This window comes from Nicotiana tomentosiformis, chromosome 7 (assembly GCF_000390325.3).
Source record: "Nicotiana tomentosiformis chromosome 7, ASM39032v3, whole genome shotgun sequence".
In the NCBI taxonomy this organism is placed as follows: domain Eukaryota; kingdom Viridiplantae; phylum Streptophyta; class Magnoliopsida; order Solanales; family Solanaceae; genus Nicotiana; species Nicotiana tomentosiformis.
Genome location: NC_090818.1, coordinates 75,494,704 through 75,505,575, shown reverse-complemented (window position 1 = coordinate 75,505,575; position 10,872 = coordinate 75,494,704).

The following is a 10,872-nucleotide window of genomic DNA, read 5'->3' as shown; positions in this document are numbered from 1 at the left end:
TCCATACGCTGCACGGACAACTCACATGCTAATAATATCAATACGCCGGATGAGGTCGCATGCACAATATGATAATCTACCCAGCATGGTCACATGCATAACAACTTATTCCACCCGGCGTGGTCACAGGAACAACAACCCAATCCGCCCGGCGTGGTCACAGGCATAACAACACAATCCACCTGGCGTGGTCATAGGCATCCAGTCCAAATCACATCACACATAAGCAAGTATACATGAACACATGTATATGGTGAATAAATATCAGATTTCATGCTTCTGTACTGGTATAATAACATGATAACATTTAGGCATGTGCAATGTGTGCTATCATAGCTCAAATCGGCAATTTATCATAGAAATAGAAATTACCAAGTTTATTTAGGGAATTAGCCACTTCGTAACCTCAAAATGGCTCAAATAGTTTACAACAATTATACAAATATGAGAAACATTATAGCTTAAAACTTAACAGTTAACTCTAGGAATATCATAGCCTAAGCACTACCCCGAGCATGAATAAATACCCCGGTACTCACACATGGGCTCAAGTCCCACACATATGCACACCCATACAATGTAACTATCACAAATAATTCAGGAAACTAGCGCCTCAACCGAGTTTAGATAAGATACTTACCTCAAACGAGCATAAATAATACTAAGCAAGACAAACAATACTCTAGAAATGCCATCCCGCGCATACCGACCTCTGAACGACTCGAAACTAGCCAATAGCAACTCAAGAATATCAAATAATGCCAAAGGAAACAAACCCAATCGATGAAGGTGGAATATTAATCAAAAGCCCGAACTCAATCAAAAAGTCAAACCTGGGCTCGCACCTCGGAACCCAACAAAACACACAAAATCCGACAACCCATTCAATTACGAGTCTAACCATACTAGTTTCAGTCAAATCAGACTCCAAATTTCTTTTTCAAAATCATCAATCATGACACGCCCCAAAATCGAGGAGTGCGACCGACGCTCAACCGAGTGAACCTGACCGAGCAAGCCTGTTAGATTTTATTCTACCCAAACTCATCCACAAATGGAGATAATACATATTTTCATTAATTAGACAAAATGGTGTTCACGTCTACAATACCAATTCATTTCCAATAGCTTCATCATTTTTTTAAAGTCTCACGTCTACATAACATATTTTGTCTTCCCCAACACCAATACACAACCCACACTATGTCTACGGAGCCTCTATAGATAAAGATGAGAATAATGATAATGCCGACAACAAGGCCCCGGCTATACCTCAAACAGAATACACAAAGCACAAAAGATACATGACCCCAAGATGAAGTGGGGCTACCAAGTCAATTGGGAAGAAGGTTTACTGCTATCACTGATCAATATCTCCTGTTGTGGAACCACCTACATCCATTTAAAGATGCAGCGCCCCCGGCAAAAGGGACGTTAGTACCGTCGAATAGTAATAGTATGAAAACTAAACACCAATTTAAGAATTCTGAAATACAAGATGAATATGATGAACCAGTGCGGCAATAGAATAATATAGATAACCGTTTAAAACAGAGCAAGCTTATTAAGAGCTATCAATAACATTTATTGGATTTAAGATGAGATCCTCTATAACCATCTTCACACAAAGCGGCCCCGACGCCTCACCCGATGTATGCAGGTGGATGTGTAAGTACAATACCACCACTCTACTCAAGCGGCTCTGCCGCCTCACCCCAATGTATGCGGGTGGATGTATAACCATAGTACCAAGAATCTACACAAGCGGCTATGCCGCCTCACCCCAATGTATGCGGGTGGATGTATAACCATAGTACCAAGAATCTACACAAGCGGCTATGCCGCCTCACCCCAATGTTTGCCGGTGGAAATGCATCAACGATATCAATACCAACAGAAAGCGGCTATGCTGCCTCACCCCAATATATATATGTGGGTGGTGGTGCTACAACAATACCAAACTATACACAAAGAGGTCGTACCGCCTCACCCTAACGAATGCGGGTGGAGGTGCAGTCCCACAATACCATAATCTATACACAAAGCAGTCATACCACCTCACCCCAATATATGCGGGTGGAGGTGTATCAAAATCCTAATCTCTACACAACTTGATATAATGACTTTCACATAAATCACGACTTGAAATTATAACATATGGATACACATTCCATAGTTTGAAACACATCCTCAATTTATAATGCAATATGATAAGAGCATTTGAAACACAAATTGAACATATATCTTTATCACAAAACTTATCGGAATACTCGGTTTATAATCAACATCTTGGAACTTACAAGTATAATGGGAATTCCAATTCTTAAAGAAGAGTTTAGCCAACATACCTCCCTTGAACTTCCTTACACTCTAAATGTTCCGGAATTCTTATCAACTTCAATCTATTTTAGAAATATGACAAATTGAACCAAAATTAGGAAGATGACCATGGTTCTAGCTTATTTGAGCATTTTATCAAACACTAAGTGTGCATTAAGGTTCCAAGGTCTTTTTATGGAGAATTCCATCATCCCACAACCCAATCTTTACCATGTTTAGTTCAACAATCTTCCTACACCCCTTGATATCACATGCATGTAAAATAAACAACTCTCATGCCAACAATATTTCTTGCTAATTACCCATTTCTAGACAAAATTCAAAATTGAGGGTTAGGGTGTAGAATCTTACCTCTAGGATGAAGACCTAGTGAGTTTCCCTTCTTAATCTTCCAAAACTTGAGCAAGAATTAAAGTATCAATTATTGAGGAACACCTTCTCACTCTAGGGCACTCTCTCTCACTCTAAAATATCAGATTATAGCTCAAAAATGGCCCAAAGAGTGTATTTAACGAATTAGGGTCGGATTTTAAGAACCCAAAAATGGAGCTCCGGAACGGTTCTGCGGTCGCATAGATATGCAGACCGCATATCGGTCGCATAATTGCTGACAAAAATGATCAAAAATCTGTCTGTGTATGCGGTCACTATGCGGTCCGCATAACTGTTATGCGGTCGCATAATGCACCGTATAACAGTTATGCGGTCGCATAGTCGACCGCATATATCTGCTTCCAGAATGGCCCTTTCTTGGTCACTTCTGCGGCCATTATGCGGCCCGCAGAGTGTTTATGTGGTATCATAATGGACCGCATAAACGGTCCGAGCCATGTAAGCTCGCCGCGAAAAATTTCTACAATCCTCAAACACGTAAGCCTAGTCCGGCACCATGAAATATTATTTTCTTTGTAAAATTTTACCGGACTTTACACTTAAGTACTTCGAAATTTTTCGGGGTGTTACAAATCAAATGCCAAAATGGAATATGGATTCATGAATATAATCAATACCTAGTAGAAAATACTTACCCCAATCCACGTGGTGAAAATTGCTGCAAACATCGCCTCAATTCTAGCTCCATAGCTAAAAAAATGCTAAAATGTCTGAAACCTTCGAAATAGAGTACATTATACACTGTTCCAGAGGTACCCTTCGTGATCGCAATCACAAATCTCGCGGTCACGATTGCAAAATATTCCAGGACAATTTTTACCCTATGCGATCGCGGCCATTTCCCCCTGATCGCGATGAACAAACTTCCATTAACCCTTCCCAAACTCTTCTCAGACAGCCTGTAGTATATATGCCATAATGTTTTGTACATAACTCCAAATGACAAACGAGTTAATTTTCTGAAAACTAGACACAAAGCGCTACAAATATTATTTTTGGATCATCTTCAAATTCCTTATAGATTGCAAGATATAAGCTCCCAAAGTCGGGTTAATAATAGCAGAATTTTCCTTTACGTGATCGCAAAAAGGCTTCCGCGATCGCAATTCACAGTACCCAAACATCCCGACTTTGACCAAAAATCAGCAATTAAAAATGGCCTAGAAATGGTTCGAAACCATCCCAAAACTCACCTGAGCCCCTCGGTACCTCGTCCGAACATACCAACATGTCTCAAAATAGAACACACACCTATTCGCGGCCTCAAATCACACATAAAAGCATGAAAACCACGAATCGTCGATCAAGATCAATCTTTTAAGTTCATAAACTTCAAACCAAGCATCCCATTTAAGCCTAACCAATCCGGAATAAACCCAAATTTTGCATACAAGTTCCAAATGACATAACAAACCTATTCCAACTCTCTGAACAATAATTTGAACCCAATATCATCAAAGTCAATATTCGGTCAAACTTATGAACATCCCAAACTTTCAAATTTCTAACTTTTGCTAATTAGTGCCGAAATCTTGCAAAAATATCCTAATGCAAATTCGGGCATACGTCCAAGTCCAAAATCACCATCCAGACCTAACGGAATCATCAAAACTCCGATCCGAGTTCAAATACTAAAAAGTCAAACTTGATCAACTCTTCCAACTTAAAGCTTCCTAGTTAGGAATCAATCTTCTAAATCAATTCCGAATCACCTGAAAACCAAAACCGATGATTTACACAAGTTATAATACATCAAATGAAGCTACTCAAGACTTCAAATAGCTGAACGGAATGCAAATGCTCAAAACTATATGTCGGGTCGTTACAGTAAGCCCCTAGGACGACCACATCTTGGATGACCTCCACCCTGAGCTGGCTGAGTGGGTGGCATAGCAACCATCGCATGAATAATAGTATGTCTTCCTTGCTTCCCTAAACCTCTACACAGATGGGGACAATATTTCTTGATGTGCCCCAGATCTCCACACTCATATAAACCTCTGACCAGAAATGACTGCGGGCCTGAGTTAAACCCCGTGAGCCAGAATACCCACTAGAAGAACCTTGTTACTGATAAACGCTGAACAGATAGAGCGCGATGAGAACTCTACGATGGAAGTGCACTGAATGAGGACTACATAAAAGCTCCTCGATTGGGTGGTGGTGAATGATAAACTAGCCTGCTAGAATGGCCTCTTCCAACTCGACCTTAGCCTCTAGATGAGGCACCATTGAAGATACGTGAATGTCGGGATCTCTTGTCCCTTCCCTACATCATCTCTCTAGTCTCAATGCGGATGCGCTCTATATGACATGCTATCTCCATGGGTTGGTGAAATGAAGTCCCGATCTCTACCTCTCTAGCCATAGCAAGACAAATACCATGTTGAAGACCATCAATGAATCTCCTCACTCTCTCCTCCTAAAAGGGAAACAAAATAGAATCATAACGGGACAACTCGATAAACCTCACCTCCCACTCGATACCTGACATCGGATCCTGCCACCTCATCTCCTCCCTCCTGGTGGGGGGCACAAAATGCTCCAAAACGACCTTGGAGAACTAAGCCCAGGTAAGAGGAGGTAATCCTGCTGGTCTTCCCAACTCATATGCCTACCAACACCTCTTAGCTGGACCTTGTATCTGGAAGGCGGTGAAGTTAACTCACTTGGAATTGACTAGTATCAAATTGCGCAGAATCTCATGACAACGATCCAAACACCCATGGGCATCCTCTGAAGGTGCACCACTGAAGTGACAAGGATGAAACTTCGTGAACTTATCTAGCCTCTTCAGCTCCTCAGCATACATCGCGGGCCTCTCCTCAAGCTACACGACAACATTAGGCAGAACTACCCCAATTGGTAACACTTTGCGAGTCTGATAACCATTGTCCACCTGCTCCGGGGTTCGAGTAGTTGGAGTCCGTAGTCCGCCCCTGCTTGGGATGTAGCTGGTATAGTAGGAAATGCCCTGGCAAGCGCCAAACTCTCGAACAATCTAACCATATGGACCAAAGCATTCAGAACAACTAACGAAACAATTAAACCCTAGGGAACCTGGGTTGGTACCTCCGGTTCAACATAATCATGAACTTGTTCCTCAACAAGAGCTACAGGTGGCTCTATAGCAGCTACTTGAGCAGGGGCTCTAGATGCGGCGTGTGCTTCACCTCTATCTCTGCCTCGGCCGCTCACGACCTTGGCCTGGGGTACCAGCGCCTGCTTCGCTGAACCAGATGAATGTGTCCTCACCGTCTAGGAGATAATAGAAAATCAAGGATTCAGACTTAGAGCTAAACAAATCTGCACGACAGAGGATGAAAGAAAGATTAGTTTTTCCTAATAGCCATGTAGCCTCTTGAAGATACGTATATATGCCTCCATACCGATCCACAAGACTCTATTGGGCTAACTCATGATTCGTGGGGCATGAGAAACCTAGTGCTCTTATACCAACTTGTCATGACTCAAAATTCCACCGGAGCTGTGATGGCCCCTAACACTGCTTGCTAGGAAAGCCAACAACCAATGTTCTTAATAAACTTAAATAACAATATCAAATAGTCTTAAATTTGAAATAATATAAATAACTAAAGTCAAATAAAGGAAAAACTATCCCAAAATCTGGTGTCATCGAGTACATAAGCACTATAGAGTAATAAGTACAAGATTTGATCAAAATACAATATTGTCTGAACGACTAACATTAATAACATGAAATAAGAATAGGGACTTCAAGGCTTGCTAATGGAACAACGGCGCTACCTCGAAGTCTCGAACAGGAATAGATGCTACCCTCTAGCAGTCACCTCTATCAGGAGGACCTTGATCTGTACATATAGTGCAGAGTTTACTTTGAGTAGAACTGACCCATGGACTCAAATAAGTACCAAGCTTAACCTCTAGCTGATACTAGTAATGAGCTTAGCAAAGTCCAGTATTTATATTGAATAGCCAACAACAACAATAATAGAATAATGACGGCAAAAATAAAAGTTGCTCAAGTAATACCGAGTTCAACCTTTTCATAATAAGAGGAGAAATAAGCATGCTTTTCATGTATAACAGTTAAGGCATAAATCTTTTCACACAAATCACCTAGAAATGGATTTATCAATTTAACTACCATTTTAAATTCTAAACATCAAATAGAGACATCAAGTATAAATTAGCATGAGGAAAGTAATACAACTCTATGCCTATATGACAAGTATATATGCGAGGATCCACATCATCGCAGTTTAATCATCAAGAATGCACATGTATAGTGCCTGGCACAAGTACACCTCCATAATCTCACACATACTCACTCACTCAGCACTGTATGAGTGCCTGGCTTAAGATCCTTACCAAGCACGTATTAAGTGCCTGCACTCACAGGGCCAAAAGTAGCACGGGTTATCATGTAACTCCGGAGGAGCGAATCCTAGCCCAAGCACTGATCGGATCAAATGCGCCACCTTACTATCAATACCACATAGCCCAATATGGGGCCTGGCACACGTGCCATCTCACTATGAATATCAACACTGCTCTATGGCCCAAGTTCAGTCATTAATCTGCTCAAATCTCAGTATGCCAATATCTCACAATATCAAAATTAATATACCCCATGGATTATGCCAGCGTTGCACAAATAAGCTCAAACTCGTGTCACACAAGTGAGGACACTAACAACATATGAGATAACATATAAAAAGTGCATAGAGACAGAGGTATAGCACGCAAATATAATATCATGACTGAAAAATATGACTATGGCTAAGGAAAATAGCTTAACATGGCAAAGATATCCCTATATTGTCTCAAACCGATAAACAAATAGCCTGGACATGATTTCTAGCATGAATAATAGCTCATATAGTCATACAAGTATAGAAAACACAATAACAAAGTGGTATGATAGCAAAACAAGGCAAATAATAGCCTAAATTCTACCTGGATACAGTCGGTCGTCACCTCGCATGTGTGTCACCCCAACATGTATCAAATATCATAGCCAACAGAGAAATTACCCTCAAACCAAGCTTAAACATGTTACTTACCTCAAAGCGCAAGAATGAACACTCCCACGGGAATTGACCTATGAAGGGATCGAATCTAGACAAAATAACTCAATAACGTCAAACAAAGCCATAGGTATAAATTCCAAACAATAAGCTTCGATCTTTATTCAATTCCCAAAAAGTCAACAAAAATCAACTCGAGCCCATATGGTCAAAACTCGAGTCAAGGGGTAGATCCCGACTACCCATAACTCCATGAGTCGAAATGTGTGATTAGATTCCAAAAACCAAGTCCAAATCGACCTTCAAATCTTCATGTTTCGCTCTCTTTGTTGTAGGAAAATCCCACGAAATTTCTATAAAAAATCCATGTTTTAGGTTTTAATAATCCTTGTAGATTCTTGAAATAATACAACAAATGAGTAGAAATCATGTATCCCAAAGTCTTGTATGAAAGTCTCCTTCAAAAAATCACCCCTCTCAAAGTTTAGTGTTCAAAATATGAGAGAATGAGCGAAAATCCCGAAATTAGAACTTAAATGATTCGGCCCAGCAATACCCTTCGCAAACACGGCCCATGCCTCGCGTTCGTGAAGCACAATCCAGCCATAGCCCAAAAAGACCATCTGCGAACGCGGTCAACCACCCACGAATATGACTCGCTGGCATCCTAAGCCTACGAGAACGCAACCCTGACCATGCGAATGCGATGGCTAACCTCCAGAAAACTCCCAGCAGCCCTTACGCGAACGCGAGCCCAGAAGTGCAAACTCAAAGGGCACTAAGCAAGAACATCCACGAATGCGACATGATGTCCGTGAATGTGAAGAACGAAACCATCCTGGCCCAAATAAGCCTCTGCGATTGTGTGACCTGCTCTGCAATCACGAAGCACACTAGACACCAACGGTAATATGCAATCTCAACCAAGCTTCGGGTGGTCCAAAACTCACCCGATCCACCTGGGACCTCGTCCAATCATACCAACAAGTCTATAAATACTACCTGGACCCATCCAAAGCCTCCAAGAACATGTAATATAATCACATCTATGAATGAACAATCAAATCACAAATTGAACTTCTCTTAAGATCATAAGCTTCTAAACTTCTAACAAAGCGTCTGATTCCTATCACACCAACTCGGAATGCAACCACACTTTGCACACAAGTACCAAATAACATAACACACCTATTTCAAGTCCCGAAAAAACAATCTGAACCCGATATTATTAATGTCAACTCTCGGTCAAACTTATTGTCATGACCCAAAATCCCAATGTGAGGGTCGTGATGGCACTTAGTACCTACGACTAGGTAAGCCTATCACAACACGATGCCAATCAGAATATAACAACTTTAGAGTTTAATAAAAGCTACAAATATAATAAAACTGCCAAACATGAATACAATAATCAACTTCCCAAAACTCGGTAACACTGAGTCATAAGCTCTACATATAATGTACATAAAGTCTCAAAACTATATCACTGTTTGGAAGATATAAACAATATAAAAAGTAAAATAAGGACTTCGAGGCATGCAAATGGAACGGTAGGTATACATTGAAGTCTCCAACCAGCGGTCGTACGTCATCGAACGATCAGACCGATCCAGAAAACCTGGATCTGCACAAAGAATGTGTAGAAGCACATGTATACCACAGTCGGTACCCAGTAAGTATCAAGACTAACCTCGGTAGAGTAGTGACGAGGTTTAAGTAAAGACACTCATTAGCCAAATGACTTGTGCAAAAATATCAAGACTAGCAACATAGAGGATAACAAAAAACAATAACTATAATCTTATCAGAACAAGTGATAGCAATTTGATACATATAAGTCTAAGTTTCAGCAACAAGTCATCCAATAGAATCATACACATATGGAACCTCGTTCCCACATTGTCAATCACCCTCACACGGCAAAGACCTCATGCCACAACATATACCATATCTGCACGGTAGAGACCTCGTGCCAAAGCATGTAACATACCCATGTCAGTTACCAATAACATGTTCAAGAGGAATTTATCAAAAATCTAATAAAGTAATGCATGTCAACAACTTTCTTTTTATTTCAATCTATTACACGTTCAGCATCTCAATATAATACGAGATAACAACTCCACGTATGTAAATCCATCTTGATAACCAAATCATCAAGTAACAACAAAGGCATAGAATGGAAGGTTAGAAACTACACAACGAATCATGTATAAATGCATGACACACACAAAGAAGTCATAAGAACAAACAAGAATCCCCCTTTTTCACCACCACAAAAACATCACAAATAAATGCCCCTAGGCCATCACATATCATTCACACATAGCTACCCTTATCTCACCGCGTGCACATCAATAAAGTAAATGCATGCCTTGTCTGTCCCCACATATTTTAACAATCATCCCACCTTGTCTTTCCATATGTGCAAACCCGATATAACCCGCCTTGTCTCACCACATGTGCAATATCAACAATAACAATAGCACGACAGAAATGTAAACACCCGAACAATACGCTCAACAAGTCCATGTGTGCCACAATCAAAGCAACATAGCATGCCAACAATTGTCACCAAGACATAAATTCATAATTTGCCAACGTCCTGCACAAGGACAATTCAATAAGTAAATGCGGATGGGTGTTCAACTTATAAGCATGAAAGCTAACTCAAATCAGTAATAATCTTACAAATGCCCAACTTGGCCAATTTATGAAATACGATCCTAAAACATGATCTCTAGCATGAGACATAGACTCAAGTAATTACCCAAAGTGAGAAACACGTAGTATATGAACCTCTCAATCAAATAAGGCAATAAAAGCAACCTCGGGTCAAATGCAGTCATAAGGCACACATACGTGCGTGTACACACTCGTTACCTCATATAGACATTGTTTACACACAACACAAATAAGTAATTAAGTGAAATCCTAAGGGGTAATTTCCCCCACATAATGTTATGCAAGATACTTACCTCAACTAGGCCAATTCAATACTCTAAAAGCATTTTCCTTTAAAATTCACCTACACTAGGCTCAAATCTAGCAAAAATTGACTTAATAATATAAAACAATGCAAGAGAAACCAAATAAAGTTAAGATCATTATACAATTATCCAAAAGT